The sequence below is a fragment of the Montipora foliosa genome, chromosome 3 (assembly GCF_036669935.1).
Source record: "Montipora foliosa isolate CH-2021 chromosome 3, ASM3666993v2, whole genome shotgun sequence".
NCBI lineage: Eukaryota > Metazoa > Cnidaria > Anthozoa > Scleractinia > Acroporidae > Montipora > Montipora foliosa.
The window spans coordinates 57,654,524-57,678,634 of record NC_090871.1 but is presented as its reverse complement, the minus strand read 5'-3'; the positions used below and the strand labels follow the sequence as shown (position 1 = coordinate 57,678,634).

At 40.2% G+C, this 24,111-nt stretch overlaps 1 protein-coding gene and 1 pseudogene across 2 annotated transcripts in view; one reads left to right on the top strand and one right to left on the bottom strand.

The window, feature by feature from the left end:
- LOC137997753 (uncharacterized) overlaps positions 1–16,796 on the bottom strand; it is an 81,543-nt gene extending 64,747 nt beyond the window's left edge. Inside the window, exon 1 of one of the 2 annotated variants that reach the window (XM_068843967.1) lies at positions 16,782–16,796. The gene's annotated coding sequence lies outside the window, so the exon portion shown is untranslated. Of the gene's footprint in view, positions 1–10,715; positions 10,819–16,781 lie in introns of those variants that run through there. The other variant, XM_068843966.1, reaches the window with a different exon arrangement.
- A 5,649-nt stretch (positions 16,797–22,445) lies between these two features.
- LOC137997776 (uncharacterized) lies at positions 22,446–23,144 on the top strand (annotated as a pseudogene).
- The last annotated feature ends 967 nt before the right edge of the window (positions 23,145–24,111 follow it).

Genomic DNA, 24,111 nt, shown 5'->3' with positions numbered 1-24,111 from the left:
TACCTTTACCATGGAATGATCTCAACCCAGGACAGAGGCCTTCTGATATGCGGCAGGGATCTAGCAAGCCGATCCAGCAGTGTAAATTGAAGACCATTGGATGCTATTTTTGTGTTCAGGGCCTCACAATACTTCCCTCTCTAATGCCGTGAAAAAGGTCGCTGTTCTTAAGTATCATCCTCACGATGTAGTCGCTTGTGACGAAAATGGGCATGTTTCAAGTCATTTTCAGGCGATGAGGTCGGATGGTAGCACGATGCTTCCCCGTGGTTTGGTTAGTTTTTAAGACTGAATATATTATTTTTTATTCAGTCGTTATGTGCTGAAATGAATTCCCTCGCTCACTTCGGTGGTTGGTTGGTTGGTTGGTTGGTCAATCAGTCGTAAACATTTTTTTTGTAATACTGCTGGCCAGTTAAAAGGATCTGTATACGTTCGCAGTGGTTTTGTCGTGGAGCTCACACTCCATCGTAGTCAGGTTCTGCATCTCACCCTGTAAAGTCTTCAGGTACTCTCACTACACCACACAGTTGCATAGAAAGTATGAAAACTTCCGACATGGCTCACAGACGCTTTTGATTAGCAGCTGTGATTGGGACATTTTCATCGTCGCTGCTCTAGTGGGTTGGACGCATTGCTGACAGTCAACTATTGTACAAATCTCCCATTGAAGTGAATCGTCCTTCCAAACCTAGATCGGCGTCCAATAAGGAAAAGAGCTTCATGGAGCCAACTGCGGTTCATCATAGCTGTTGGTCCTTGTGTCATCCTCAACGCCATCATTCTCTACACTTTCGTCGGAGTCGTCAAGCCTCCCAAGGCGTAATTCTATCTTCTCTCCAATTCCGGCCTGTCTTGCAATGTCTTCAAGACCACCAACCCCTCTAAAATGCGTAAAAAGTTTAGTTATTCCAGAGTAAATAGTATAATCATATTTTTTGAGCTTCTACGTTAAAAGGACAACCATTTTCTACTGGGATTAATTGCTGTATAGCTCGCTGCAAGATAGTATGCTCCTTTCATGACAGCACGAACATTCAGGGTCACTCAAGTTTATAATATTTGAGCTAACTGATAACATAAAGCTATGAATTTGGAGTGGGTTCTCTTTTTTCCTGCAAAAACATGAGTATAGTTATTCCAATACAATATTCACCTCATCTCAGGCTCAAACTACATTCGCTTCGCCGAATTATAAGATGTTAAAGAATGGTAGAATTGAAGGACTGTAAGTCTTATGCAAATTACGATTATATGAATAAAATTACGTCTTACGATATCAATAAACAAACCAACACTTACCGAAGTAGCTCTTTCAGCTGCTGCAATTTGTGCAAAGAACGAGGCAGCTTTATGAGAAATTTTTCCTTACGGATAAAATCCTTTGGCGCTGCCCCAAGCTTGTAAAATAAGGCAACACATTTAATTATATCGACATTCGCCACATCGTCCGCCATCTTTCCACGTGCTTTCGTGACCCTTTCGAAGCTTTGAAGCCTAGCCTTATATCAATTACCAATTACCTCCCCACCCCTCCCCACATGGCCGGGGACACAGAGGGAAGCCCTGACTGACTTGGTCTAGCCCTAAAAGGCAATCCTTTGTTAAAGAGAGAATCTTTACGCAAGATAAAGTTACCGCTCAGTCTTCTGAGCCTCTTAACTCTGTTTGAATAACAGCCACAAAAACACGCAAAAACCGAAAACTGCAAGCTATATTTATGATTTCCCGCAACCGCACGACAATTTCTTAACCGTAAACCGCCAGATAAATGTGAATGAAACCGCAAACCGGCACTCAAAATTGGCTTAAACCGCCAAACCGCCAGACTATAATAGACCCTGGTTTTATAAACGATTTATCCGAGAAATACTGAAGTAATATCACAAACAGCGGGATCGGGTAATCAGAATTCGAAGGACCCACATGCAATGTGTTTTAGCGCGAAAGTAGAAATTTGTTTAATAGTTTTCTCTCTCATTGGTCGAAAAAAAAAAAGACTTTTTAAGCCATGATTATTAAAAACCATAATTTTTTAAGCCTTATTTTTAGCCAGATTTTTAAGCCCGTATCAATGTCTTGATTACTGAGCGGTTTCGACATTCGTTGCTTTGTGCCTTTTACATTGTAAAAGTAGTTCATCGAGTTACGGGTGTGATTTGGCGTTTCTTTTGGGCTGGTGACTCATTGACTTCTCTCCCCTGCCTCATTCAAAACTGACGTTTTCAAGGAATTCAATTGGAAATAAATTAGAATTGTAAGTGTTAATAATGATCTTGGAAGTAACTTACTAAAATTTGAACAATTTTCTTATTAAAAAAATTATCCTAATAATTTATTTGTTGCATCAAAGATCGAATTGATTGACCTCTTCCAAGTTAGTTAGGTAAACGGCTGGGCAGATAAGGTCTTGGTGCTTGACGTGTGGGTCTCTGTATGTGTACGGTACGTTTTTTTTCGACTGGATTTTGGCGTCCTATACTTGTCAGGTAGTAGGAAGAAGTGGCCACTGACTGTGAAACCGCATCTGGCAACACCTTTGTTCAGCCTGTGCATTCGAGTAGTCGAGCATGCTCTTCATCCTTGAAACACTGGGCGCCTGCTCGCCGGCTTGTTTTAGTACAATAAGGCTGTCGATAACCGTTTGTCAATTGTTGCAAAAAAGAAACAGGATTTTTTCCTTTTCTTCCACTTTTTTTACATTGGAAGTCGGTATTGTTGACACAACCGAGTCACCTCTTTACTGATTACCCATTGAATTAATTGAATTAATTAAGGGTGGAACATTCCTGTACTTTGACAGATCATGAAAAAGTGCTTTAGTTTCCTTTAAAGACCTCCAGCAATAGAAGCAACAGGGAGGGCAAAGAAAGATAATACAATTTGTCAAACTCTTACTGCGAAACTCGGGTATGATTATTGATGGTATCCTATTGTGTGTTTTACCTTGATTAATCACTATACATACGATTAACATTCCAGAAATATTGTTTTCTTTTTAGACTTCACGGTCTTTCGAGTTTCACAATGATCACGCATGAAATGAATTTCAATGCATTAAAAATGTTCTTCGAAGTAAATACAAATATTTGAAAGATTTCCTTATTAGCTTAATTCTTCTCATGATTTATTTATTGCAACAAGGATCAAATTGATTTATCTATTCCAGGAGGGTCTCACTAAGTGCAACCAACACTCATTGTACTTTTTCGTTTTTCTTTTCATCGCTTGAAGATGAAAGTGTTACTTTTGTGGCATGAATCTCAAGCCATTGCGGTGACAAATTTCAACACCTACTCGGATCCATTAATTGAATGGGTGTCCCTGAAGAGGTCACTACGGTGTGTCAACAATATTGACTTCCAACATAAAACGGGTGGAAGAAAGGAAAATTGTCCAACGATACTTGGTACTTTTCTTCAACGAAGAATAGCTTGCGAGCAGGCTCTCAGTGGTGGGAGGTATATGACGACATTGATATTGGCTTAAACATCAGGCTTAAAAATTATGGTTTTTAATAATCATGGCTTGAAAGAATTTTTTTTTCGACCAATGCGAAAGAAAACTACTAAACAAATTTCTACTTTCGCGCTGAAACACATTGCATGTAGGTACTTCGAATTCTGATTACCGATCCCACTGGATGTATGTGATATTATTGCAGTATTTCTCGGATAAATCGTTTATAAAACGTACTTTAAATTCGTCGAGAATTATGGAGCGGGTATAGCAGTGCAAAAGCCCTTAACGCGGAAACACGTGATCTGTCAAAGCACAAGAATGTTCCGCCCACATCATGATTTAAAGACTCTTGAGAGCAAGTCGACAAGTGCCATTAATGCTGTAGTTCACTTCTTCAAAAACAAAGCACCGATTGAAAATCACGGAGCAAAGGAGACAGGTAGGCTTTTAGTGTAGATTTATGGTTTATCGCACATTTTTTGTTTCGTGATCATGAAAAAAATTCCAACAAACAATTATTGGTCCAATTCTTGATCCACTCAAAGGAAGAAAACGTGAATAAATCGCATGTCCTGGCTCCCTGCTCACTTGAAAAAGAATAGAAAAAAAATCAGTTTTAAGGCACGACTCTATTTGATGAGAAACGTGAACCTTCGTACCGACTTCAATACTATAGGCGACTTTCAGAACGAGTCAGAATACAATAGATGCGTTATTATTATGAAAGTGAGTGGCAGGGTATTCAGTAGATATGCTATATTTTTTTTCTATTTTTTACTTTTCTGTCTGCACTTTTAGTGGAACAAATTTTATACTCACTGATTTAAGTCTATAAAAAGCTATATTTGTGAAAGAGCAATCGTTGTGTTATTATAATAGGAAGGCGTGGCCACTAACTGTGAAACCTCGAACCACTGAGAGCCTGCTCGCAGGCTAGTCTTCGTTGAATTAAAGTGCCAATTATCGTTCAACAATTGTTGCAAAAAAAAACAAACAGGATTTGTTTTCCTTTGTTCCACCCGTTCAATATTGTTGACACACGGCAGTGATCTCTTCACGGACACCCATTCAATTAATGGATCCGAGTAGGTGTTGGAATTTGTCACCGCAATGACTTGAGATTCATGCCACAAAAGTAACTTTGAATGGTTATCATATTTAAGCGATGAAAAGAAAAACGAAAAGATACAATGGGTGTTGGGTTCCTTTAAAAATAACTCTATAACCCAAAAGCAAAAGGGTGCTAAAGCAAAGCCCGGTTGCACTTATATTAGAGAGACCCACATATCAAGCAAAAGAGCATATCTGCAAGTAACCAACTGGAATAGGTAAATCAATTTGATCCTTGTTGCAATACATAAATCATGAGAAGAATTAAGTTAATAAGAAAAATTTTCAAATTTTGTATTTACCTCGAAAATCATTTAATAACCGTAGTTTGTCACTTATCTGCTACACTTCTGGTATTCTATTTGTAAATTTCCGTTACTTGAGTCTCTCTCTGCTTGTAGTTCTGGGTCTCTCTTGGTCTCCTCAGTTTTGGAACTCTTCATATTGCTCGTCTGAGATTGACAGGACAATATTAATTTCTTGGGATTCTTCACAAGTTGCAGTGTCATCACTCTGCACTTCTGCTAGGCTCAGGGTGTCAGCTAGGACTTGCTACAACCTGGGATGTAGCGTACCTCTACATCATAGCCACGGACAGTGAGGATCGTTTTCTGAAATCTCCGTGGTAGTTGAGACAAGGGTTTGGTACTGATGGCTTGGAGAAGCTTATGATCTGTCTCGACCACAACACCTCTGCCGCAGATTTACTGGTGGAACTTGCGACAAGAAACGACTGCTAACATTTCGGTTTCAATGGGAGCATACCTTGTTTCAATGTCACTGAGTGTTCGGGAGGCATAACAAACAGGTTTGTTGTTTTGCAACAACACTGCCCCAAGCCCCTTCCCACTCGCATCATTCTGGATGGTAACTGGCTTGTTGACATCATAGTATTGCAACACAGGTGCTTGTGATACAAGTTGTTTGATCTTCTTAAAGCTCTCTATCTGTGGATTGTCCCAGTGGAACAAGAAATCTGATTTTTGTAGCTCTCTTAAGGGGGCATCGATGGTGGAAAGCGCTGGAAGATATCGGCTCAGAAATTGTACAAACCCAAAAAATCGTTTGACATCATATTTTGTCCTCGGTTCTGGCATCTCATGCATTGCTTTGACTTTCTGGAGATCAATCTTCAAGCCCGTTGCAACAAGCAGGTGTCCAACGCAAGGCACTTCTTTCTGAAGAATTTTACATTTCTCTTTGTTTAACTTCAGACGCCGTTTTAATGCTCTTTCTAGAAATTTCTAGAAATCGTGTGTCGTGTGTTGCTTCATCTCCTGCAACGATTACATCATCCGTGATGACCTCAACACCATCCAGGTCTTCAACCATGTGATCCATGCTTCGTTGGAAGATTTCCGGAGCGCATTTGATACTGAAGGGTAGCCTGTAACATGTAACGTGCAAATGGGGTGTTAAAGGTACACAAACGTGAAGACTCTTCATTTAACCTCAATTGCCAACAGCCACTCTTGGCATCGAGAATGGCTAGCGGCTTCATCAACTGTTTTTATGGGGTAGTATGACCTTTTCATGGCAGAATTGAGATCGCTGGGATCAATACACAATCTAACTGAACCATTGGGCTTTTGAACTACTGCTAGGGAGTTGACCTATTCAGTTGGCTAGCTCTTCGTGCTGCACGATAGCTCCAATAATTTCCATCCTTTTAAGTTCTTCAATAACTTTCTCTCTCTGTGCGACTGGTATCTTCCTTGGCGAATGTACCACAGGGATTGCATCAACGGAAAGCTCAATGTGATAAGTGCCAGGAAAGCATTCAAGCCCGTTGAAAAACTCGGGGTAATCATCCAACTCCACTCTTGTTACTGGTTAGCTGGGGAATTCTCTTCAGTAGGCCACGTTTGACACAGATGTTTCCACTAAGCACTGACTCCACGTCCGTTTCAACAACAAATAACTTAACATCTGCGATGGTTTCTTTGTATCGCCCGTGCAAGACCACGTCTCCGCAAGGTTTCAGTTTGTGTTTAGAAAAAGAAATCAATACAGTGTTCGTGGTTTTCAGTGGTTTCAGAGGTCTACGCTTCAGGTTTTGTAAGTGCTTGTTGACATAACATTGGCTTTCGCACCACTGTCTAGCTGAAAGCAAACTTCAGTATTTTCAACGTCAACAAATTCGTAAAATTGCCCGTCTGCTTCAACACAACTTGAACCGCTTGAGTAAACAAAGAGAGTTGTCTTAATTCGTCTTGATCCGAGCTCTGGTCTGAGTCGCTTGCTTCTTATAATTGATGGACTTCCTTATTTGCAAGGCAGAATTTTGAAAAATGATTCATCTTTCCGCAGTATCCACAGTGTTGTCCTATTGCTGGACATTTCTCGTGTGTTTCATGGCCGCACAGGCCGCACTTTTTTGTGGGTTTCTTGTGGTTCAATTGCGAATCCTTCGTCTTCTCGATAGGTGGTTTCGTTCAGTTTCCCCTTATTTGAACACTGTCTACGATTCCATGTTGGAAAACCTTTCGCGATTCAGTACATTTTTAAGGTTAGATTAGCTCTTTAGACTGTTAAGATTTATTTCGCGGTTTCTACAGATTTCGATGGCCTTTTCGCATGTTAACGCGTTGGCTTCATCTAGACATTTATCGCGCACTTTCGGGTATTTACAACCAACGACAATCGCGTCTCTGACCATGCGTTCCTCTTCTTGATAGCCACAATCTTTAAGTAAGATCTTTAGATCAGTGACAAACGATTCGAAAGAGTCTCGTTGTCTCCGTGGGGTCTTTCTTTAAACTTCAAAGCAGGCATAATGTGTTTTTTTTCGTGGCGTGCAGTAATCTTCAAATTTCTGTAACAACACAGCCAATTTCGCCACATCTTCAGGTTTTGTAAAACTAAATCCTTCAAATACATGCAATCCTTTATCGCATACCCGGAGTTTCAAGTAGCTGACTTTTACGCTTTCTTCTTTATCGTGCAGTGACCGTCAAAAATGTGCTTGTCGTCTGAAATGGCGCCATTCTTGATGCAAATGTTGCGCGGTCCACGATATCTCCGGGGGCTTGTATTACGCCATTGTAATAGGCTTTCGGTCTCCGAGAGTTGTGTTTTCAATTTCAAAGCAATGTTTAGCTTGATAGCTTTCCTAACGGTGGTAAAAGCTCCTCTTTCTGACCCCATATAACATCAAACACATTCAAGATGGTTGGCAGCTACATGTGCGTTTATTCCATGTGCTCGGACACTTGACGTACAATACAATAATCTCTAGGGACAGGATAGTAAGCTTTATGTCACAAATGCGACGAAGAGGTAAAGTGGTGTATGTGATGTTTTTGTTTTCTTTGTTATGCAAATTTTGACAGAGAATATTGAATTATAAAAAACGTTCTTCTGAAAGGTTGTTAAATAATCATTCTCAGCGTACAGTTAAACATAAAAGATGGAACGCTTAGCGAGAAATAATATTTTATGTCAACATTTTGGAAAAAAAATTCGCGGCAAATTTTTTGGAGTGAAAATGAGATCGATGTACATAAGAGTATATTTTGTTTACAGTTCCATTTAAACGCCATTCCCGTTACAATACTTTAACGCCATTGCAGATTAATTAAATATTCTACTGTGTCCACCGGATAAACCTACGCATTTCTACTACCCTTGAAACCTACCAAAAATACGCGCAGAAGACTTTACGCACAAAGACAATACTCAGCTGGGGAATGACAGGAAAGACCTATTGCGCAACTTTTCCATTTTTCCGACATGGAAAAAAAGAAAAAGAAAATAAAACGGAGAAATTCAACTCATTTTCTGACGGGATTGCCTATGGCAACCCAGTGATTATGTTTGACACTGGTAAGAGCATTCCAAGCAACATGATGGAATGAAATGCTTAGAGAAAATAGGAGAAAAGAGGAAATTGTTGACTCAAAAATAGCATAAACTGTTGGACAAGGCCATGTCGTCAACAACAAGCAGTGCCTAAAATAAGAGGAAAACTAAGACTACCCAGTCTGCTAAAAGTGCCAAAAAATAATAACCATATTATTGCTGCTTATCTTTCTCACTTTCAAACAACTATGCACTTAAATTAAAGATCTTGCAGAGTACAGTATGTGATGTAATTTGGTAGGTAAAGGACACGTTTTCCTTCGTAACAAGTTTTCACACTTGTTTCTGAGAAGGATGCATGTCATCTTGTCTGTTAGATATTAAATAAGGCAATGGGTTGTGGAACAGAGCTGTTGTTGGCTTTGTTGAGAGGATAATTCAAGGAAGGCTCCCTATTTCGGGATGAGAATTCTAATTTTTTCCTATTTTTTGGCCACTGTCTTCAGTATTTTCCTCTTTTCTGAGTGTTATTTGTCACTTGACGCCCTGGAACAGTATTTTGATGCTGTGGTCTGATTTCTCTTTCTTTGTTTTGTTTTGTGTGGTCAAAATTGCTAAATCTGCATTAGCTCGTACCACAGGGTTCCTTTCACATGTAGGGCTGACATACGGTCGACATATTTAAGGGTGCTAAAGAAACTGTGCCCCTTAAAGTAACTCAACTGAAAACTTGCTGTGGGAATTGTGGAAAATAAATGTTGAAATTCACCTCGGTTGTGCAACATTTTGACAAATTTTAACTTTCAAGCAAGGTTTATAGACATTTCCAACTCATTATCACCTGAGGAATTCAAACAGATAAAGATTGTGGCCGGGGGCAAAGTTAATGGTTTCAGGCTTGCCCAGATGAAGGTGGGCTTTGAACTGTTAAGAGAAGTGGAAAGAGTCAGTGAACACCCTTGCACAGACATTGATGAGCCGCTTAAAGGGATCCAGCGCTTTGACCTCCTGGAGAAACTTGGGTTACCTTCTCCTTAGAGTAAAACTAGCGGTATGGACTGAATTCCATGATCCATGGAAAAATAGATTTTTTTGACATGACGAATTAATTTCTAACGATGTAGGCTTAAGCATGGAAAGAGTGGTTTTAACGGGAATTTCGATAGTGCTAGCGCCGATTCTCTATAATTAGCTGCAGCAGATTATTCCATTTCTATAATAAATTGACAGTAGGAAAGCCATTGCTAAAAAGCTATCAGAAAGACAGAGAGATCATTTAAGAGGAACCCTCGATATGATAATTAAGTTTGAAACCCTGTGTGCTAAAGCAAAGCCCCATAGTATGTGCAGAAAACAACATAACTGTTTGAAACGTTTCCCGAGCTGCTACCAGGACCCAGGAACCTTACAATGTCCTCCAAGGGATACTAGTATGCTTGGTCGTCAGTAGCATCCTACTCTGATGTTCTTGGGGCTTGATCACGCACTCCTTGTTGGGGAGAAAGGTTTGACTTTGTGCGAGCCAACAGAATGTCTTTGATCGTTGTAAAAAGTTGGGTCCAGGGTTGAATGAGTTTTAAGAATGCTTCCAATTTTTTTTATGTGGAATTGTATGGAAATACAGACTGTATCATCCACGTTGATCACTTGGGGGAGCAAGGGTGGCGAAGTAGTGAGAGCACTCGCCTCCCACCAATTCCGGACTCGATTCTCGATCCCGGGATCATATGTGGGTTGAGTTTGTTGTTGGTTCTCTCCTTGTTCCGAGAGGTAGTTTTTCTCTGGGATGTCCAGTTTTCCCCTCGCCAGAAAAACCAATGTGCAAAACCTAGCGTGACAATGTAACGGCGGTCACGCTGTCCTTGAATTGTGAACTTTATTGGACTGTTTGTTTTGTTTGATGTCATTTATTGGCTGTTTTCTTGATTTTCTTGTGATTTCTCTACTTTGGTAGCTTCAAATAGTGTTTAGGAATTTTTGACTTCGCTTTATTATTCGCATGCAGAGAATATTTTCGAGAACAGTCTAGAGACCGAAAGAAAGATCACCTTTTAAGTTATATGATGAGTGCGTTTCCGGCACACGTGTTATGAGAGAAATCTTTTGTTTTCGACATGTGCTTGTGCTCAAGAGACTGAAAACCTGTTTAATATATTGCAAATTCGTGTTAAAACTGTGAATCGTCAGTGTCTCTGAGAAAACCAACGGGCCAACTAGAAAATTCCCCACACCAACACTGCCAAATTCCAATTCGATCCGGAATACAATGAACGAGCTCCTCAACGCTCTTAAGGTGTTCCGTGAATGAAACAAACAAGTTACAATTACAATACCATTCCTACCTCAATAATGTTAAGATCCGAATTTGTTTTCTTTCCGATACCATGTTCCAGTATTTTAGATGCTGTTCCTCAGCCACTGTTGCAGTGAGCGGGCCATAGGCGAAACGGAAAAATTATCCTTGCCCGTCGCTGGATGCAATGAAAAAGAGACACCTGCATGAAAAATTCACGTGGCGTCGACAGGATTCGAACCCAGTCGACCTCTGCGATGCAGCTGCAATGCTCTACCACTGACAAATGACGTCACTCACTCAGTTTTTCAAGTGTCTGTAAGAGACAATTGCTCAAATTGTCCAGAGGAGTGGAAGGATCACCTCTTCCTTTCGATTTACAATACTTGTTTTAATCCTGTTTTATTCCACTTACATGCTGTTTTTCGTATTCAGCCCTATGTAGCATTGTTCACCTCTCTGATACAGATATATACTTGCATTAATTTTGTTACATATTTTGAGATTTTAGAGAGTGCTGGAACATTTGGATTCTTTACCATCGACCGATAAAAGATTGCGAGTTCTAGCTTGAACAAGAACAAGGTGAAGAAAGATGTGCAACGTCCACAATAGGTTTTTCAGACAGAAGTGAAGACAATGGTCACAAGTTTACACCAGATCATGACTGCGACGTGTCTTAATTTTAAAGCGACAGTCGGAATTATTTGTCAATTAACATTGAGGATAATGATCTTCTGTCCATGGAAGGTGTTGGAACCAATGCCAAAGAGGGCATTTGTGTCCTAAACTCTCCTGATCAAAGTGGCCCATCAAGTGGTGGTAACAGCACATCTGTTAGTTCGTATGATTCATTGGTTTTAAGCGCCGATAAAGGTACACTAGTTTGTTCAAGTAGCAGTTCACAAGGGTCCTCCGAGAAGTTACCAAAGGCACCAGACGTGCTCTCAACTACTCATTCTGCTGTTGCAGCACGCGATGAAATCGTCAGTGAGAGTGACTTCGGGCTGTTTACAGGCAGCAGTGAAGAAGAGTTTCCAGGGCAGGCTCAGTTATTGAACAGTACCGATGATGTGACTGGTGGGCAAAATACTGAGTTTAAAGACATCAAGGGACAGTCGGCTGATCCCTGTTATTCGGTAACAGGAACAAACCGATCTGACACAATAAGATCTCCCTTATCTGGATATGATTCACAGACCATCTCCTCAGATAGCTCTGCCTTCTGCCGTTTGATCGATCCAGTAAGTTCACATGTTGATGATGGAAATCCCCTCCAGCTGCAACAAAGTTCTAATGAACATGATCAAACAACATGAATCTGACGATTCCAGTTCCTCTTCTACTGACTGGGAACGTTTGGGCGCTCGACCCAAAAACTTTCAAATACAACGCCCACTGACTGCTATATCACCTCCCCCGCCCCCACTAATTGCCAGCCCTGTATCTGATGGTTTGGCAGGGGATTTCTTAGTACGACATTCACAAGACAAAACTGTTCATGAATGTCTGTTCGCAAATGGCAGAGATTTTTCTTTTCTTTGTTATGATACCACGCACGAAACCTCTTTTGTTGATAGAAAGACAAATGCATCGGAAGCTTACAGAGTTAGGCCATATTTTGGGGCTTGTCAGGCGGCAGTACGGAATAACTCGTATGTGAGATTAGACGGCAATGCTTTGTCACCTGTCCCTTGTGGTGGTTTTGAAAGAGCAGGATTACTTAGAGGAAGTTCTTATAATGAAAACTTGTATGAAAACAGTGTACCTGCTGCAGCAGCACCTTTGCCTAGTCCTACAAGACCAAGTAATGTCATTTTGGGTTGGAATGGCTCACCAAACAATGGTGCAAATAATGTTGAGGGCTTTCTGAATATTGATCACAGAGTTACAGGGCAAAGAGATTATTGCAGGAAATATTTCTTCCCTTACGTCCAACATAACACACATGTGGGACAGGTCCCATTATCTTGGCGGAGTGATGCAATTTCAGGAATCACCCCTTCGGGTTTGGCTTATTCATTAACAAGTTCGGGCTGCACTTCTGGCTCACTGGATAGAGGTGCTGCTGGAATTCGCCGGGACACTCACTATATGCCACTCAAAGACATGTCGTGAGTGACGGGGGTCATTCTGCGTTCATCGATGAGTAGGCTGCAAATGAAAGGTCGCGTGATGCTGATTTAGCACTTGGACAATAATCACTTGCGAATAGCCATCAAGAACCAATTGCAGGTACCTCCACTGGCAGTGCTGTCATTGTGGACAATTGCGGTTTGCCTCCTCCATTCTCCGTTTGAGCCTCAAGTGCTTCTTCAACTGGAGTTGTCTCAGCTACAGCAAGTGTGCCTCTTGTTTTCAGTGCGAGTGACAATCCACCGACTCAGTCTTGTTAATAACACAAGCAGGAATTCAGTTCATTCCTCAACGACACCTGGTGATGGTAATTCAGACACCAGCCTTGCACTAAGTGTTGGCAATGCCGATGAAGATAACTCCAGAGGAGCTTTGTCGAACAGACAAAATGAAACAAACTGTATGGAACAACGTGTGGCAGAGGCCTCTGCTCTAGTTGAACGGGTGCTTAGGGAAAGAGAAGAACGAGAACAGTTTGGACGAGAAATAGAGGCGTGTGGGGACGCAAGAGGCTCTTACTTGAACTACTTCAAAAGAAGGCTAGTACAGTGTACTAGGATTCCTAACAACTTTTGACTCTCTGGAGGTGTTGTAATCCGTTGCAATGTCATGGAGCGGTCATTTTATTGGAAATGACCAAGAGAACTCTAGAGAATATGATCCTCAGTGAACTGTGCATTCTCTTTTGATCGCACCGAACGAGACGTCAAATCCGTAAACAATTATTACGGGGTTGTTTGGTTAAATTTTTATTGAATGATGGCGGATCGAATTTGGAAGAGAATCATATAGCCATGTAAAAAGAAGTCTAACGAAGAGAGATCAAACCAGTGGAAAGAGTGGAAGAAAAGGAAGCCGCTAAGAGTGACAAGAAATGTTGCAAGAGACATTTCAGCGGAAACTACCCGAAGAAAGAAATACAACATTGTTTTACAGTTAAGACTTGAAACCGGAAAATCCCTATAGTTTAGTACGGTGTGAGAGAACTGTTGAAAACAATGGTAAATCAAAGGATGTTGCCAATGCACAGTGATAAAAATTTCCCGCTCGTCTGCCCTGGAATGCAGTTAATTTTCTTGTAAGCTTCCAGCAACGTTGGTCAGAATTGCATTTTACTCTGTTCCTGTGGGGACGTTTCCATTTCTAGGGGAAACGATCATTGGGAATATGTAGCACTTTAAGTTACTCTCTGACGGCTGACGTAGTTGCTTCGGTTTACTTTCCTTTGGCCTTCTCACTATCATAATCACTGACGCTGAAGCTTTTAGTCTTAATTCTGTTTCTGGTTTGCCAATAGCGCTGACGTACGATGAATTTTTGTTTGCATTGGGCAATCGAGGCGACAGTGAAATGTAAACAAAATAGCATCATCTTGCCCGACTTCAATTAGGAATTAATAGGTTGTGGTGACGTTTTTTAAACGAACTTTTTAGAGAGCTTTCACACCTTTTTATTGGGATTTAATTTTCCTCTCATTGACTCCACTTAGGAAAAGATCTTAACGAATTATTTTATAGTGTATTGAATTTCTCGCTATAATGAATTTTTATCCAGGTTTGAGTACTCCTTTTGTATTAGCATTTATTTTGCTTTTTTGAAAGTTTGTTCATGTTAGTTTTTTTAATAGAAAATGACTATCGAACGTTCCCGCCAATGGTTCCATGCGATTGCCATAGTAACTTCATTGACGAAAGAAATATGAATTCATCGGTAATGTCGCAGGCAAACTCGGAAAAACAGTCCGCGAGTGCTCCATCGAAGTAGTCAAACCTATGATCTTTCATTTACTAGTTGGAATGCTCCCCTGCAGGAGACTCTTTGGAGCTGGGCCATTAAACTAGGTTCTAGCGACTCTACAACTTTGTCCAGAAAGAATTGACGGTTTATTTGAGTGCACTACACCGGCAAGTAATCGTTGGGAGGATTTTGTAAGAACAAAACCGCTATTGGGTTAAGGAGCATTAAACGATGTGCAATATAAGAAACCCAACTTCTTTGTGACTCATAGACAATCCTATTATGAACACATGTATTAAAAAAGAAAGATTAAGGCAACTTTATATCACAGTTCACCGTCATTTAAGGGTTGGTCCTTTACTGGAATAAGCAATAACATAAATATATACATGTACATTTTCCAGCGCACTGGGCAGTCTCTGACTTTTGGCCGTTTTGGCTTAGGTGGCCTTATGATGATTCTAACGCAGCCTTTTCGAAACACCACTACAGGCCAGGACGGCCTCTTATCGGCTATTAACATGATTAAAGAGAATAAAAACCCACCACTTCGGGTGAAAAAATGCAACATGCATTGTTACAGATTATCTAGTAAACGGTTAAACCTACTTTTCATGTTACATCGAAGTCTTTGAGGTATGCCACCTCGTTTCTTATATACCGGGAACTGAAAGCGTTAATCATTACATGAAAACAGTGAGAAACAGGTGAGGGCTGAGGAATAGCACTAGAGCAACAGACAGAGCAACAGTGGGAACAGAGGGAAGGAATAACTAGTAGGCCTACCGGAACACTGACTACAGAGGAAAAATGGGCACAGAGGAACTGTAGGCACACAGGGCACAGAGAAACAGTAGGTACAGAAAAACAGTGGGCTTAAAGGAACAGAGGGACAGTAGTCACAGAGAAACAATGGGAAGGAAAGGACAGAATAATAGTAGGCACAGAGAAACACTGGGCACCGAGGAACTGTGGGCTCAGAGGAACAGTATGCACAGTATATAATGGATAAAACAAGAATGAACCGGAAGATTCAAAACCAGATGCAAGTCGATATTGTTGACATAACCCAGTCGCCTCTTTACTGACACTCATTGAATTCATTGAACGCGTGACGCGTGACGAATTTTACAATACAATACAATATTTGTTTATTTCCACCATTCGCAGATCTCTCTGAATTACTGGTAGGGTCAGAAAATGCACTCGCAAACATACAAATATACGTGTAGTTAAATAAATAAATAAATATAAAGACATAAATATAGTATTGTATTTTTTTAAATGTATCGTATGCGCGAAGTTTTACTTTTCAAACGTTAACGGTTTGTCCGGTCGTGTGTCACTTTTGACCAATAAAACGTTCACGTGCTGCTCAAGTTTTCAGGTTTTCCGTGAGAGCGGAGATATTTATTAAATTGCCTAGGAATCTAGAAGAGTTATAAACATCTATCTATCGTTAGTGCCCAAAGACACGGAATATGGAATTTGGTATACTTTACCAAGAAGAGATACGTGATTCAGCAAATACGAGAAAGTGGAACTAGAATGATCGAGGAGGAAATATTTCTGCGTCTAGGGCATTCTGCGCACACACGCTCTTCCGTGTTTCAAGGAGCATTTAAAATCTTGATCTCAAGCGACCCCTAGACGGTAAATTACCCCATTCCAAACTTGTGGACTGTTGATTTTTTTTGTCTCCATAGCAAAACGAGCATAGACGTTATTAGGGAGGTCATACAAAACCCGAACGCTCTCACGAAAAACCTGAAAACTTTGAGAGCACGTGAACAAAACATTCTGGTATGCCGTGAAAAACATTGTCAATTTCACAACGTAACCGCCAACGTTTTATTGGTCAAATGTGATACATAACCGGACAAACCCTTAACGTTTGAAAAGTACAACTTCACGCAAAATTCGTCACACTTCAAGGATGGACGCAAATGGTAGTAAAAGCACAATGATAACATCGATTTTGTTCTGAAAGTCGCCTATAGTAATGAAGTCGGTACGAAGGCTCAAGTTTTTCATCAAATAGAGTCCTGTTTTAAAGGTGAATTTGTTTTTGTCTATTCTGTTATAAGCACTCGCGGAGACAGGAAATGCGATTCATTCACTCTGTCTTTTCCTTTGATTGGATCAAGAATTGGACCAAAAATTGTTTGTTGGAATTTTTTTCATGATCACTAAACAAAATGTGTGCGATTAACCATAATACTACCCTTTACTAAAAACCTACCTATCTCGTTTTCTCCGGGATTCTCAATGGGTGCTTTGTTTTCGAACGAATGAACTACGGTATTAATACCGCTTGTCGACTTCGTCCCAAGAGTCTTTATATCATGATGTGGGCGGAGCATTCTTCTACTTTGACGGATCACGTGTTTCAGCGTTAATAAAGGGCTTTTGTAATGTTATACCCTCTCGATAATTCACGAATATCAAAGATTTATCTGAGCAACAAATAATATCACAAACAGCGGGATCGGTAATCAGATTTCGAAGTATCTATATGCGTGTTTTAGCGCGAAAGTAGAAATTTGTTTAGTAGTTTTCTTTCTGATTGATCGACTTACGGGTGTGATTTTTCGTTTCTTTTGGGTTAGTGACTCATTGAGTTCTCTACCCTGCCTCACTCAAAACTGACGTTTTCAAGGAACCTCAATTGGAAATAGCCCAAAATGTAAGTGTTAATAATGATCTTCAAAGGTACTTACTACAATTTGAACAAATTTCTTACTAAACTGAATTCTTCAAGTGATTTATTTGTTGCATCGAAGATCGAATTGATTTACCTATTCCAGGTTACTTAGGTAAACAGCTGGGAAGATGAACCTCTTTGTGCTTGACGTGTGGGTCTCTGTATGTGTTTACGGAACGTTTTTTCGACCGGGTTTTGGCACCCTATACCTAATAGGTATAGATAATAGGAAGACGTGGCCACTGACTGTGAAACCGCATCTGTAAACAACTTTTTGCTTTTGTTTAGCCTGCGCTCTCGAGTTGTCAAGCACGCTCTACATGTACCTCGAACCACTGGGAGCCTACTCGCGGGCTAGTCTTCGTAGAATAAAACTGTCAATAATTACCGTTTTTCAATTGTTGCAAAAAAAGAAACAGGATTTTTTCCTTTCTTCCACTCTTTTTACATTGGAAATCAATGTTGTTGACACAACCAAGGGGGGACCATTCCTGCACTTTGACAGATCACGAAAAAGTGGTATAGCTTCCTTAAAATGACTCCAGGAACAGAGAGGGCAAAGAAAGATAATACAGTTTGTCAAACTCTTACTGCGAAACTCGGAGATCCGTGAACAATGGTATGATTATTTATACTATCCTATTGTGTGCTTTACTTTGATTAATCACTATACATACAATTAACATTGCAGAAACATTGTTATTTTTGCGGTTTCACAGTGATCATGCATGACAGTCACGAATTTCAATGAAGTGTTGTATAAAACCGAAAACGAAAGCAATTATTCCGAGAAATCATAAACCGAATACCATTTATTTTGGGTTGACGTATCTTTCCATCTCCCAAAAATGATGTCAACGCATTTCATGCCAAAAAAGTGAAACAATCTGACTTTGGGTAACTGTCACAGGACTGAAATTCAGGAAAAACATCCGAAGCATTGTCACGTCCGTTTTTATACTAGAGACGCATTATCAGTCTGAACGAACTTGGGCAAGACCCCGTCAGTAACATGACCTACAATGGATCTATTCTAACTAAAGAACGACTGGGATAATTAGAGATTTGAAAACTAGAAGAGATGAAATAGGATAAAAGGCCAAAAAGTAGACATATTGCACTTCAGATCTTCAACAAACATGAATTTCGTAGGAAACAAACACTGAACTGCGTTATACATTAATAATTCTTACAAACAACATCGGAATTAGGAGGATTCTAAAAACTGTTTTTTATGAATGTCGTGTCTACCCTAACATTAAAAGTGAAGATTAACTAATCGTTTAAATTGACTTAGAGATTTAGCTTCTCTCACATTACAGGAAGGCTGTTCCAGAGGACTGCTCCGCTATAACTAAAGCTGTTTTTCATGAAATTAGTTCGCGGAAACGGGACAAATAGTTTGTTAACAGAGTCCCTCAGGGAATAACGCGTTTCATTTCGTTTAACAAATTTAGAAGATAAATATTCAGGAGCAAGACCATTTAAAGACTTGTATTCCATTAAGCCTTTCCGTATTTGAAATTGAGTGCTCAAGTCTTTCCAATCGAGTTGTCTAATTAAGCGGTTGGCATCAGCATCATAGCTAGAAAAGGTTAAGACGTGAGCGGCAAGGTTCTGAAGCTTCTGTAGCCTGTCAAATAACGTTTTACCACAATTACCCCAGACAGGATTGCAATAGTCGAAATGAGATTGAATTAGTGCATTGTATATATAATGAAGAGTGGGTGGAGGGACAAGCGGTCTAATTCTCTTTATTGCTCCTATCCCGGAAGCGACCTTTTTAGATAATTTTATCTATGCCGTGTGTTTGCCGCCGTAGATTTTCATCAATCAACAATAATTATTCCAAGCGATTTAACACAGGAAACATGTTCAATCGCAACATTATCAATCGAAAGCTTAAGTGGGTTTGACAAAGTACTCAATTTTTGTCTGGAGCCAATTAGCATAAATTCAGTTTTAGCACTGTTCAAAGTAAGGTTATTAGAAAGAAGCCATTTGTTTAAGTTATCTAAGTCGTGATTCAGATTTAACTGTATTGAATTCACATCAACGGCAGCGTAGGTGATATGGGTGTCATCTGCATACATACTAGGCTGGCATTAATATAAATGAGAAATAAGAGGGGGCCAAGGATTGTTCCTTGCGGTACCCCACATTTAAGTGAACCGATTTCAGAGAGAGAAAACCATTGACGAGACATCGCTGTGTACGATTGGTTAAATACGACTTAAATCAATCAAGAGCTGTTCCTTGTATTCCATTAAGGTTCATTTTTGATAAAAGATGTCATGGTCAACTGTGTCGAATGCCTTTTTTAAATCGAGAAAAACCACAGCATTAACATTACCGCGATCAATATTAAAGGCCCAGTCATTCGTAGTTTCCAGAAGGGCAGTTACAGTAGAGTGTAATGAACGAAAACCCGATTGATGATTAGAAATAATATCTTCGTTAGTCAAAAAGGTTATACAACTGGTCATAAATAATCCTTTCAAACACTTTAGCTATAGCGGAAATGACTGAAATAGGTCGATAATTATTTAGATCAGATGGCTCACCTTGCTTGAACAACGGAGTAACTCTAGCGCATTTCCACTGATCCGGAAATACACCAGAGGCCAAGAATTTATTAAAGAACTGAAATAACATCAGCACATTTTGCGTATAATTTTAGCAGATGTTGCGTTAGATCTACATAATTTGTTTAGATGTAAGACAACAGTACTGCAATTAATCGAAGAAAAACTGAATTTATTTAACAATTATTCGCCGAAGGCGAAGTGATTATCAGTGAATATTCACCGAGACGAAGTCGAGGTGAATATTCACCGATAATCACTGAGCCTGAGGCGAATAATTGTTTTAGTATAAATAGACAGGTAATTATTTCAAAAAAGAGAAAAAAAAAACATTTCAAAGCGAAAATCATCTTCACTTACAGTGGCAAAACGACTACTGGCAGCCATTTTGTCCGTCGAGGTGATTATCGGCTGATAATCCGAGATAGCGAGCCAATGACAGCGCGCGATTTTGTATAATCACCTATGTAATTATACTAATGTTATTTACATTTATTCTAGGAGTTTCAGTGAGAAAGTGAGTGCTGGCGTGGAAACTGGGAGCAGTGACTTGTATTTTTTTTAAAACAGCTACAAATTTTTGAAGCAAGAGGGTACCGGAAATGTGCGTGAAAGTTTTAAAAAAGCGAAGAAAGATGTGCATATCTTTAGCCTGTGTGGCAGGCGTTGCTATGTTAATTTCAATTTCATGTGCCCCAGGCCCCTGGTGCGCAAGAAGTGGACCTAACGCGCATGCACTAGCGCAACAATGTTGCGTGAACGCGGCCCTGAACGAGTACAACATCATGCAACATCCAAAATGTTGCACGAAAAATTTGACCGTTTTCAAATTTGATTCAACATCATCCAACATGTTGCAACATATCGCAACAGGGTGGCCAAACGTATGCAACATGTTGTGCCCAACAATCTTGCAAGATGTTGCGTTGAAATGTTGCGAGCGTTTGGCTCAGGGCCTTTACATTCCACAAATTTATATTTTTTTTGCTAATATCAAGAATAGGCTGCTGCCTCGCTAAGGCTCGCCAGCAATAATAAGATACTTTGGAAGTTTTGATGTTATTGTTTATTATATGTACTTTTCCCAATCGCGTGAATCGTTCGTTTCGTTGCAATTGCTTTCCTTTTGGCAGCATCAAGATCACGCATGCGTTTCTTTAATTGTGAATTGATCCAGGGTGCTTTATTGGTTCTAGCGCGTCTAGATCGGAGCGGTGCATAAATATTTGCAATATCCAAAAAGTTCGTTTTACAGGCAGTCCACAAAACATTTGCATCTTCAGAACCATTACAGAACCAGTTTTGTTTAGCGATATCGTTACGAAAACTCTCTCGATTAAAATTTAGGACATTTCTATAAGAAATGGTTCAATGTCCTCTTGAAGAAGACGCGAGAGATAATTTCCTATAAAGGTAAATAAGGCAATGATCGCTGATGCCAATATGAGAGACTCCAGAACAGGCAACCCTGTCAACATAATTTGTATAAATTAAATCAATTAATGTTGACGGGATTCAGTTATACGAGTAGGTTCAGAGATAAGTTGTTGAAGCCCAAGTAAATAAGAAATTTCACATAAACGTCGAGTATTTAAATCATATTGTGCAGAGGCCAGGTTACAGTTAAAATCACCCAACAAATAATATTCAAGGCCGAAAGAATCTAGTTTCTTGAGAAATGATACGATAACATAAAAATAAATCCATAGGGGAGCAGGTAGGTGCCTTGTTACCCCCGGTATAACACTTCCATTTATGACATGACGTGTATGATTGACGGAAATTTTGGAAACGTTTCCGAGGGTGTTATGTTTTCGAAAGTCGCGTATCAACAAAAACGGTGGTAATACTATCAACTAAATCAATATTTCGATCAGGAATACCTGAAGATACTTCACTCGGTTGAGAAGCTAGCGTAGACGCCTCCTGTCGCGAGCTGGAGAGGGAAAGTTTCCGAGTTCCATAAGAAGCTTTCCCAGTTGCTTGATAGCTGAGGACTGAAAACCCTTAAGAGTCCGATTATACTTGCCAGAGTCAGATCTTAAAAACTTAATAAACTGCACGGCCAGTAGTGATGAACCTTTGACATTCAGATGAAGTCTACTACCATTTAATGCTGAGGCGTCAATAACTGAGTTATCAATATAAGTAAAGTTGTTATCTTCTGCTATGAGCTTGACCTTCTCGTTAACTTCGATGCGTTTAGCATCAACGTTAATATCTTCTCTGAAACCAATGCTTGAGTTAGGAAACTTGTTCTTCACCTTCCGAATACAAGGCTCTTAATATCGGCGACACATGAATCGGCAGGCTCCGCTGGAAGATTTTTAGTACCAGTATGGATTACGACATGAGACGCGTACGGATCGGATGCGATAGCGATGTTGTCAACAGCTTCAGCTATTTCACTAGTGGTTTTTCCGGGATAATGTATTTTCTTTCGGAAGTTAGCGAGAGCATGCATGCCTTCATGCTAACACATTTTGTGTTAGCACGTGGAGTCTCCTGAGACTCCAGTTGAGTATATTAAGGAGTGTATTCCTTGATATATTCATCAAGTGTGACACTACTCAGCGGTGCTTTAGTTCACATTCTCGGTTTATTTTATTGCAACGATATGCCCTCGAACCCAAAATCAACACAAAGACAGAAGACTTTGGAGACGGAGGAAGTTCTCGAGCGGTTTAAATCCTACCTAGATTAAAAGGTCGAAAGCCTGGCATCAAGTTTAGTCTCCAAAGCAACCAGCGGAACTCAGAAGTTGAGAGAGCAGCTGAAGCGGGAAAGTTGAATTTCCCGAAGGCAACAAAGACCATTTCCTTTTCAATTCCTAACTACAAGGGACTCTGCACGATACCGCCAATTTCCTGGCCGCGCGGGACGTCCAGAAAGCCCGGCGAGAAGGTGGCAGAATTAAAGAAAGGTCTACGCTATCGCCAAAAGATTATCAAGCTTGCTGATAAGAGAGAGGCTAGTTGGCTGGCTGTTATTAAAAGGATACCAAACCGAGGAGCTCGCGAGCGACTCAGAGGACGAGAAGAGGATCAAAAAAGCGCAAGAAAGACCGCTAAAGTAGAAGAAACAAAATGCCTTTAAAAGAACCGAGAAAGCCAAGAATTCGTCTAACGCTTCTAGTTCTCGCTCTGACGACGATAGGATGCTTTTTCGAGGTATGCTCATTGCCCTTTCTTTGATTTTCAGTGTGGCAGGCAAGAGCTCTCACTCTGCCTGCCTTATAGTTCGTATCTTTTTCTATGCGTCAGCGTTCTGGAGAAGGAAAATATTTTTCCTTCGGACTAACGTAGTGAGGGAGTAGGAAAATGTACTTTCCTTCGGAAGTTAGCGAGAGCATGCATGCCTTCATGCTAACACATTTTGTGTTAGCACGTGGAGTCTCCTGAGACTCCAGTTGAGTATATTAAGGAGAGTATTGCTTGATATATTCATCAAGTGTGACACTACTCGGGGGTGCCTTAGTTCACATTCTCGGTTTATTTCATTTCATTGGTTAGTTTATTTGAACTTTTTGGTGGTCGCTCTGCTTCTGCGTTACTTGTTTTTACCTTTTCAGGCCGTCGAATGCCTTCTGCGACAGACATCTGCTTCATATGTGGAAATAGAAGCCACTGGAGTTCTACTTGCGGATTCGGGCCCGCAAGCCAACGGTTCAAAGGAACAGTTAGCACATCTCTCGGGGATCAATCCCGTAAACCAGTTTAGTGATGACACGGCTGGATTTATTGCGGGCATTATTAAGGTAGACAATACGTTTTCTCCAAATTATGAATTACAGTCGGATACATCGGAACCTGGTTTAGCTCCTTTATCCGTTAAAGGTAGACTAAAAGCCTACGTCCAGTTTTGGGAAAGAATAAACGCTCCCTCTTTCATCACGGAATGCATTAGAGAGGGCTAGAATATACCATTCTACCTTACTCCACCAACTGCTGAGTTCAAGAATAATTCCTCTGCTTTGAAACACTCCGACTTTGTCCAATCGGTAATTCTAGAGTTGGTTACCTCCGGGAGAGTTTGTAGAGTGTCCACGTTTTACCTCAGGGTTATTAATCCCCTCTCTGTTTTCCGTCCAGAGTTTCGGGAAAAAACGCTTTATTTTAAACTTGAGATATGTGAATCAATATATCTTTTAGCAGAAGGTCACGTTTAAAGATTGGAGAGTTGGGCTAGATTATTTTGAGAGAGGTAGTCACTTCACTAAGTTTGACCTTAAAAGTGGGTATCACCATTTAGATATTTTTCACGACCACCAACGTTTCCTTGGG